Source organism: Lytechinus pictus, chromosome 11, assembly GCF_037042905.1.
Source record: "Lytechinus pictus isolate F3 Inbred chromosome 11, Lp3.0, whole genome shotgun sequence".
In the NCBI taxonomy this organism is placed as follows: domain Eukaryota; kingdom Metazoa; phylum Echinodermata; class Echinoidea; order Temnopleuroida; family Toxopneustidae; genus Lytechinus; species Lytechinus pictus.
Genome location: NC_087255.1, coordinates 29,594,170 through 29,604,849, shown reverse-complemented (window position 1 = coordinate 29,604,849; position 10,680 = coordinate 29,594,170). Strand labels below are relative to the sequence as shown.

At 38.0% G+C, this 10,680-nt stretch overlaps 1 non-coding gene across 1 annotated transcript; it reads left to right on the top strand.

The window, feature by feature from the left end:
* The first annotated feature begins 9,998 nt into the window (after window positions 1-9,998).
* TRNAY-GUA (transfer RNA tyrosine (anticodon GUA)) lies at window positions 9,999-10,087 on the top strand. Its single transcript is given in 2 exon segments — window positions 9,999-10,035; window positions 10,052-10,087. It is a non-coding gene; the product is annotated as a tRNA-Tyr (tRNA).
* Window positions 10,088-10,680: the final 593 nt, after the last annotated feature.

Sequence of the window (10,680 nt, the reverse complement as noted above, 5' to 3'; positions counted from 1 at the left end):
TCTCAATATATTGACAATGAAAATAAGTTTTTAATACAGAAATATATTTTATATGACTATAGTGAATTTTGAATAATCATTTAGATCGTTGATTAAACCACCTTCCTGAAAACAATCACTTTGATATATCCTGTAAAATACATTTTAGATAAAAAATATTTTCTGTTAAAATTGATTGCTAAGATTCCTGTCTGAAAAATGATGACACAGCCTAGCTCAAGTAAAAGTGCATAATACAAATATATTGAATACTCATGACATTGTCCAGCAAAAAGAAAATTGTCAAATAGTTAATGAAAAATGATTGAATTATAAACCAACAATTAAGTCAAATAAAATATGAACATTATAACACACAATCAGGTCACATTCGTTCTCACTCTCGTAGTTGTGGGGGGGGGGGGGGGGTTGGGCGTCCGGACACTATTTTTTAAGGCTTCTTTTTCGTCTTTGCATTACACTGTAAGTATGAATTCAATGGTTGTACTCATCTTGTTCTCTATAATATTTCCTAATATCTTGTACTAAAAATTGAAGAAACTTCGCTTGTAAATTTTTCTATATGACTTTCTAAAAGTGATCGTCCGGACACACAACCTGTCCAGACATACACAGGGTAGACTCATGCTAGTCTAGAAGCACTCCCACACTCCAGACAAAGTGTCACATGAATTCTCGTGAGCACACAAAAAATACAAAATATATGCTCTTATAGAATGTACTGCCTTTTATAGTTCAAACATCCTACAATTACACCCTTTTTGAACATCAAATGATTCTATTAAAAAACAAAGTTAATTTGTAGGACATTAATATACATGCATGAAGTCTGCGCCGAGCATCTAATCAAAAGGCAGTCTATCAGGAAATTCATTTATCGCGGAGGCAACGCAGAATTCAGTACAGACAAGTATACATGTACATTATATATACGCTGTGCACTGTACTCTATGCAAATACAATTTATGCAAGCGGCCTTCGGCCTTGCGTAACCCGATGAAAACCACATGTTTTGCTTAGACTTCGGACCCTGCCTGCCGAAGTGCAGATATCATCCGAACATGTGCCCGAAATCTACACGCTGGCATCTTTACCCGACAGAGTGTAGTGCTCCGTGAGTCAGCCGATCGCGCGGTGTAAAGATTCTCACACACAGCGCTGGGCGAGGAAGGGAAGAGGGTCGCGCGATCAGCCAATCAGCGTGCAGGGAATCCGTCTACTGTGTGCCTATGGGGAAAGTTCTATGTGGCTTGCTGCATACCACTCCTAGTACTAGAGTTACCAAAAGGTCGGCCGATCCACTGAGCAAAATTGCTATGGGCAAATGAAAAGCCAATTGCAAGTGCGTAAACAGTGTGCATTGCCACCATCGTCTGTTCTCGACGGCAAAAATGAGCATTGAAATGCTTTTCCTCAGCAAATTAGTTCATCTTAGTGAAAAAAATTAGGCCCTGTGTTTTCTACATTTAAATTAACTTATGTGGGATGAAGTGTCTTACCTTCATGTGGTATCGAAAGTGACGTTTGGAGGTTAAATCCACGAGAAATCCACAGAGTTTCGTCGCGTGTATTCGCTATGGAGAAAAATGCGTGCGATCGCATGCGTTATTGCAAGCTCGAGACGGCGCTGTTGAACTTGGTCTGGAAATTCATAAAAATAAGCAAAAATCCTTTGAGTAGGCTCACAATAAAATCATAAAAAATATGCTTTATGGCTTAAACGGCAGATCTCGTGCCCACACATATCATACTGACTGTTGCGTAAGAAACCCTTTTTTCATGATAAAAATATAGCAATAAATGTTTTAAAAATAATGTTTTCCACATGGAATATGTTTGAAACATCTATATTAGAAGAAAAATGTGTTTTTGGAATGAATTCACACTAAAATGATGTTTATACATGCCTGTACTTTTTCATACTACTCAAAAAACTAAATGGGCCGTCAATCAACGTTGGGTACCTCGGCAAGTAGGCGTGGTCTATCGTGAAGTTCGTTGGTGACTTGTCTCTCTCGCTAGACTTTACTCAGCCGCCGAATTTAATTCATTCTCCGCGCACGTGCAACTGCAACTTGTGCACTTATCATCACTTCTGGTGTTTGCCGCATTGAGGACAGATGAAACAATTCTTCGAGTGGAAAAGCGCGATCGTTTCATGATCGAATGAAACAGTGTGCCTGTCGAGATAAAATTCATCTGCCATGTTTTTTCTATCATGTTTTATGCAACTGCAAGTTGATTTTTTATTTTATTTTCTTTGATATTTTTCTGTATGAATTTTATTTGAAGTGAATGAATTATGCTGGTGTCCTTGCCATTGAGGACAGATGAAGATGAAACAATACTGATAGAGTTGTGCGTGTACAAGGAGTGAAACAGCACGATTGTTTTATGATCGAATGAACAGTGTGCCTATAGACATAAAATTTATCTGTCATGTTATTTTCTATGATGTTTTATACAACTGCACTGTTAATTTGTTACATTATTTTCTGTGATATTTTCCTGTTTATGTATGAATTTTATTTGAAGTGAATTAATAATATTATAAAGATTAATCCAAAACAAAGCAAATAATTGTCGGCTTCATTGTATTCGTGATGAACAAGTTAAGGTATCAAAAAATGATGCTTATTTTTTTATTTGAATGACTGAGTAAATTTGGAATTGAAAAGAACATTTAGTGTTTCCTGTTCAGTGCATTTTTTTTTCATTTCACATTCTCGGGATGCGAACCTCCACTATATAATTAATGAATACCATTATAAACAAAAATATTAAACAAATAAAGACTCGCAAAATTTTTAGTACTAGTGCAACGGTGATTTGTTGATTTTGTTGTTTCATTTACTGGGAGGCATAGGCGGCGGAAGTGGGGGGACAGGTCCCCCTGCGGTGGGGGGGGGACGGCCCCCCCCTAAAATTGAGGTTGATAACCTTTTTTTTTTTTTTTGCTTGTCAAATAATTTTTTACCTGTGTCCATCACAAAATTTCAGGTAGACCCCCCCCCCCTTGGCTTCCGCCGCCAATGCTGGGAGGTACGACAGACAAATACCCGTTGTAGATCAATTTTTTTCCAATGGGGGGGGGGACAACAATTTTTTTCCCCGATCGGCGCCGTTAAAAGCCGATTTTTTTTTCTTTAACAAAACGGCACGATCTAACTTTTCTTTTTAATTTTCGCACCGCCAGTAAGAGGGGGTGCCGCCGCCCATAATTGGGTCCGGCACCTGGATCTGCCTATGGAATGGATGAGGAATAAGGAAAGGGGAGAAAGATAAAGGTGTCCCCTCCCGTAATATATCAAATATTTGTTAGTGGATTTTGTCGTTCATTCTCAGATGAGGACTTATTTTTCAACTTTTCCCAGGAATTTTGTGTATGGAATGATTTTTTTCCTAGCAAAATTTCTAGTATACTAGGTCTTGTTTATTTTTTGTATTGAATGCCCCACTTTGGAAAATCCTGGATCAGCCCCTGTCGAAGGTGTATATAGATTAAACTAAACTAAACTTGAATAGGGCTCCACATTGATGATTTTCAAAATTTAGCCATTTCCTATTTTCCCAGTTTAACACTGTGAGGTGAATAATTCAAATGCTTTCACCATCGCTACCATAGAAGGATCCAGAGGGGCCGGTCACCCCCCCCCCCCCCTCTGTTGGCGGATTAAAGACAAAAAAATGGAGAAGGAAGAAGAAACAGAAGGAAAAGAGAGGGGAAAAGGAAGAGGGGGGAAGGGAGGGAGAAAAGTGAATAAAACTAGGGAGGGGAGACTTTGATGATTAAAAAAAAAACATCACATTGCTCATTTTCGATGAGCTATACATATTGCTCAATAGGCTGATATATATGAGCTTGACATTTCAAGCTTTGCAGTCAAAATACAAAACATATACTGTACGGTCAGCTAGGATATTTCATTATTCTTTTTTATTTATACCTCGGTCACATTTGCTCTACGGCGGCCGTACGGAGAGTCGAAAACAGCCGTTTTATTCATTTTTATTCAAACCACCTATATTAAGCTGGTACAAAAAAAATGTTAAAACGACTGTTTTCGACTCGCCGTACGGCCGCCGTAGAAAAAATGTGACTGAGGTATAACGAATCAATAAAAAAGTGCTTTGTAAAATATTTGTTTTATGATCCGAGTATCAACATTTTTAGCTCACGCTGTGCCCTATAGCATTATTTGATTTGTGGAGTACCTCCTCTTCGTGTAGGCCCTATTCCATAAATTTCTCAAAATATAACTTTTAAGGTCTGATTGTCATATCTTATCAGCTATATTGCGCGCACGTGCTAGAATTGGTGAGTCATGTATACCTAATATATATAAATCAAAGTACTCACATTCCCCTTTTCATTACAGTTTTTTTAGTTAATAATAAGTTTATTAAATTAAAAATTTGCTCGCAATTGCCGTTCGCATTAATTTCGTTAAGTACGTTAATTAATGCATCCTATTCATAATGACAAAAGTGCTTATAATCTCCGAGGTTAACACTTTAAAATCAACAAATTTAGCGCTCTCATTAGGCTTATTAGATTAGTAAATAAGATATTGATAACATTTCATTAATTCCTAATACCGTAATTAAGTTGTCACTTTTTTCAGAATGGAAGATCGACATGTTTCTTTTTGCGCTTGGGAAGAGGAATCGGAAGACAGTCATTCATAATGATGAAAAAATGTCCTTAGAATGTCCCGGTCCTACGGTCCAGAATAACTTCAGCTCGACATGCTTTGCATTCGCCTCATTTTTAAGAGCAATCCATGTCCACTTCACGGTTATTTTCCTACACAGTGCAGTGCTTAATTTGACCTTTTCACATCGGAATATCCAATATTTTCAGTTCGCGCTTCGCGCTCGCATTATTGATTTCCGTGATAAAAAGTGTATTAAGAATGCGCAAATTCTAGAACATGCATGTTTATTGAGACGGGCTGCTTATCCTGTATTGAAAACAGCATGCTTAAATTATCTCGCTTCAGATTAGAATATCAAAAATTTTCTTCTCGCGCTTGCATTATACAAGTAAAGGTGTAACCAAGTACCCATCCTTTTCACGATTTAGAAAACATGAATATAAAATAGTGTTCCTTTTTTAGGTCTATATATCTCAATTTTTATCCGCTCACGCTTCGTGCTCCTACTTTGTACCTAAAATATTACTTAGGCCCTATTCTGTTCTGTTCATACACAAAGTGCTTGGAATGTCCATTTTTATGGTCAGAATTTCAAAAATTTTTAGCTCGCTTTGCGCTTGCATTATTTTGATTGAACTGTAAACCGCCATTAGCAAGTCCCTTTTCGATCAGACCAGAATGTATATTTCTCTCTTTTCTTTCTTTTTTTGCTCCTCCTTCGCGCTCGCAGAAATTTTATTAAAATACGCATATTGTTCAAGTTCACAAACATTGCCCAGAATGTTCAATTTTGAGGATAAAAAACATGAAATTTCAAAGATATTTTAGCTCGCGCTTCTCACTCGCACTATAGGGGCTATGAGATTATTATATATTGTGTTTTGTGTATGCTGTTTAATGAGAATAAAGAAGTGACTGTTAGGACTACCCTTATTAACTTTGAGCAGAGCAAATATTTTTCGGCCCCTTCCCCGGTTTATTTCTAATTTGTTTAATTGCCAACTCGTCTACTATCGTTTGGTCCATCAGTTCGTCAACTCACCACATAGTCTTTTTTTTCATTTAGTATAATGCCATTTCGTCTAATGACCAGTGGACCCAAAAGCCATTTGGTCCATATACCATTTCATCTAATTGGACTATAAATGTTATGAAAATAAAATGGCTATTAGACCAACCGGTTATGTGACTAAATGGTCATAGACGAGATGGTTATTAGAAGAAGTGATGATTGGACCAAATGGTTAATGGACCAATGGCTGTTAGACGAAATGTTGATGGACAGATTGGCATTAGACTTAATGAAAATAGACCATGTAGTGAGTGGACGAGTTTGCCGTAGACGAATTGGCACCCCCCCCCCCCCATTGGCGATACCGCCCATGCACTACTACTTCTTTCTTATCTCATCCTTTTCATGATATATAAAACATGAATAGAGTGTCCCATTTTTAGGTCTAAATCTCGATTTTTTTTTTCCGCTCGCTCTTCGCGCTCGCATTAATTGTTTTATAGCGACGATCCTGTTCATGGTTACAATTGATTTAAATTTTCCATTCTTTATGTAGAAGTGTCCCTGTGGAGCCGTGATATGTGCAAACGCCGGGATATGTGCAAACAACGGTATATGTGCAAAATTTCGCCGGGATTTGTGCAAACAACGGAATTTGTGCAAACGCCACGCCGGGAAATGTGCAAATCTGTCAAAATTTATCAACGGCATCTGAGCAAACGTGACGACGGGATATGTGCAAATGAACAATTTTCACGGGAAAAGTGCAAACCTCCGGGATATGTGCAAATCACTGTTTTTATCCATATTAAGGATATTTCTCATGAAAAATGTTTCATAACATTACTGTTAAAATGAGAAACATGGCTGCATAAAGGAGAAGCTACAGCTAGTGTCATCGGCAATTAAACGCTTTTCAGAGAGGCGGTGGGGGGGGGGGGGGGAGGGCACCAGGCTTAGTGGACATTTGCTCCAGCGACAATTGCTCCGATGGAAAATCGAAACATAAAAGCTAACCTCCACAACTAAATACACCCTAATCGTAATCATGACAATATTCTGAACCAATTTAAAACTCTATCACAATCCTAACACTAATCCTATGCCCTCCGAGATATTAATTGTCGCAATTAATTGTCGCAGGAGTAAATGTCGTGTCACCTTAAAGGGACATTTAGTACTGTTTCGAACACTGCATGGGACAACTAATTAAAAGGGGTGGGAGAGGCAAGCATGATTTCCACTGATACACACATTGAACTTGATCTGTTGATTTCATTTCCAGATTTCATCAGAAGTTGTCGAATTTCTTTAAAATTTAATTATGAACCCAAAATGTTTTGATTACTATGGCATTTGATATTAATTTTTATGAATCTATGAACATTCAAACAAGACATTGTTTCCTATCTCTTTTAACACACCCAAAGTGATGTACCGACGCCAGCTTGTGTAATATTAGCCACATGTGTAAAAACACTGTACCCACTAACGTATATAAAAATATTTCACACACAATCATGTCATACTAGCGCACTTTACCAACAAGAGGCATTAATTTTGAACTATATACCCACAAATGCGATGCACTTTACTCTCTAAATGCAATATTTTTAGGTTGCAATTCATACACCTCCTCGATTTTACAACGAATGTTCCATATGATATGAATGCAGGGGCTGCAATCCGGGGGGGGGCAGGGGGTTCACAGTGCCCCCACTTTTTGAAGCACTAAACAGTTTTCCCCTTTAACCCAAGAACTTTGCCCCTTTCATCTTAGAAGGACCCGTTTTATGTGTTAAAGTGTACCCCTTTACCTTTTAATAAATATAAGTGCCCATTCTGGTATCAGATAAGTTTCCATTCCTTTAAACCGCTCTTTTCATGCCCTATCATTGCCCGTTTTCCTTATTTCGCGTTCTTATCCTTAATAAAAGTGCATATTTAAATAATAAAAATCCTTTTAAAATGTTCCTCTCGCCCCTTTAACCCTATCTAGGCCGGGGGGGGGGGGGGGCTCGGAGGCCCCCCTCCCCCTAAACGATTCGCGCGATATTTTCGTCGCACACAATTTTTTGACCGTGCTGCTCGCTGACTTTTTACTTTTAAGTCTTCCACAACTTCTGAGACCAATTTTGCGTCACCCGGGTACGCGGTTCCAAAGTTATGCAATGTTATGTAAGTGCATGTCAGACCAAAAATTGCTCAAAAACGTGATTTCGTGTACAAAGTCAATGTAAATTGTGTTTTCAACCAAAAATCATAAATGTATGATTATTTTTAGCTTTGCTGGCCTAAATGTTATGCTGTTTATGCTGTTTATCTTAGAAGAGTCCCCAACGAATTTCATTGAAAAAACAATGAAAAACAAAAGGTCCAAAAAACAAAGAAATACATAAGAAATTGCAAAAAACAATATAATACATAAGAAATTGATCTGATATCACATTTTTTCATGTACACTTGCTAAGAACATCATCAACATTAGAACATTTGGAGCTTTATTTATGGAGTTAGAGGAAAAAGTATGATTTTGCATACCAATTACGCATAAATTAGCATAATTACGTAATAACGATTTGCATGAAATAAATTACTATACAATTTTGTAGATAATATATATCAGACAACATGCGTGCCAATTGTCGGTGCGATCGCGCGGTCGACGGCCGAGATCTCAAGGGGGGGGGGGGGGCTGAGAGGCCCCCCGGCCATATGAACTCCAAAAATACCCCGGCCTAGATAGGGTTAAGTTGCCCATTTTCAGAGTGAAATTCTTCTTCTGTAGTGTGTACATTTTCACCTTTGATCAAGTGCCCCATATGAATATTCTGATAAATGCCCCTTCTCTTCTGGTTTGTTCAAATGTCTAATTTGCTAATATAAGGTATATGTATTTGCAATCAGCGTCCTTTCTTTTATGCAGGGGCATCTGAGCCGAGGGAGGGGGGGGGGGCACTTGCCCCCTTAAGAAATGGACCTCGTTCCGTGGACCCAAAAAGTTTTCAAGACCAAGAAAAAGAAAAGAAGAAAAGGAAAGAAAAGTGGTGAAATATGATAGTGTTCTCTATGTTAAAATCTATCACAAATGGTTTTTTTTCATTAAAAGTTTCAAAATTTTGCTCGCTCGCAGCTTTAAAGAAATTTTGCCCGATACGCCATGTTTGCCCCCCTCAATCATTTTGCTCATTACCCTAATAGGGTACATATGCTATTTTGTTTTTAAAAAAGGTTTTTTGTTTCAAGTGCCCTTTTCAAAAGAGGAAGTGCCCCTTTTCGCTGTGCCCTCCCCTCCCCCTATCAATTTTGATCTGCCGACCCATGCTGGTAGTCTCCTTTTCCAGACCCAATGCGAGCTTACCCTACAAGATGAAGGTTATTAGTCTACTTTTTAATACTCAGTCTTGGCCATATATTCTTCCAAACAACAGGATTAACGCTATACCTGGACCAGCTAAACGTAGTCTTTACTCAAATCCCGGTGGTTACAAAAGATAAATAAACTTTAAAACTTAGACCTCACCATCTTCTAAACCATTGCCATGTAATCAAGCATGAATATGGATATAGAGTTATTATTTTCTCCAGACCCAGTCATTTGAAAAAAAAATCAAGAATCTTCGAAACTTCAATCCCGTCATCTTCAATACTAAGACCCAGTAATGTAGCACATGGGTATACAGCGTAATTATACAGTGGGTGTACAGTGTACAGTGTAGTTTTTTTTATAAATGGGTATGGATTAAAGGCTATGCTATAGGTACCCGTGCTTTGTTATAGACTATTAGTTTGGAAGATGATGGGGTCTTAGTATTTAAGTTTTTTTAATCACCAGGTTTGGAGTAAAGACTACACTCTATATCCATTTTTTCCCACAGAGATGAGACGGTGGGGTCGTCAAATTGAAGATCTCCTAATTTTTTTTAATAACAGCGTCTGGGGTAAAGACTGTGCTCTTATATCCATGCTTTCTTACAGGGTCTTATTTTTGAAGATTATAACATAATTTTGTAAACGGGTCTGGAGTAAAGACTACGATATGTACCCTTGCGTTATAACGGAGTCTTAGTCTTGGGTCTTAATTCTGAAGGTTTTTTAATCAAAGGTCTGGAGAAAAGACAACGCTTTATATCCATCTTTTTTAAACAGGAATGGGACTGTGGGGTCTTGAAAATTTGTGTAAATAAACGGGTCTGGAGAATTGAGAATACGTTATATACACGTTCTTTATAACAGAGTCTTAGTAGTGGAAGATGGCGGGGCTTAAATAGTTTTGAATTTGTTTCATCACCCGGTCTGGAGTAAAGACTACACTTTAAATCCAGTAACCACCGATAGCTCAGTTGGTAGAGCGGAGGACTGTAGATGATTGACAACTGTTAACCTTTTGTCGCTGGTTCGAATCCGGCTCGGTGGATGTGGTCTTTTGGATGTGGTTTTTTTTGGCGCAAATATTCACTACTGAATGACACGCGCCGTATAAGCTAAAACAACAACTACAACAACTTATTCCATAGGAACTAAACGGTGAGGTATTAAATTTGATTTTGTGTTATTGATACAACAAGGTCTAGGGTAAAGACTACATTCTGTACTCATTTCTACAAGGTCTTAATTTGGTAGACGGTGAGGTGTTGCAGTTTTTTTTATTACTTTTGAATGGCTATGCTCCTTATGTATGCTTTAGTACAGCATCTTAGTTCAGAAGGATCTTCAAATTATTAAATGACCGGGTCTGGAGCATTAAAAGACTACACTCTACATCCATGTCATTCCAAACGATAGTGGATCTTCAATTTAAGGTTGGTGCCCCCCCCCCCTGCCTCTCTGAAAAGCGTTTAATTGCCGATGTCACTGTAGCTTCTCCCTTATGCAGGCATGTTTCTCATTTTTAACAGTAATTTTATGAGACATTTCATGAGAAATAGCCTTAATATGGATAAATGCAGTGATTTGCACATATCCCGGAGGTTTGCACTTTTCCCGTGAAAATTGTTCATTTGCACATAT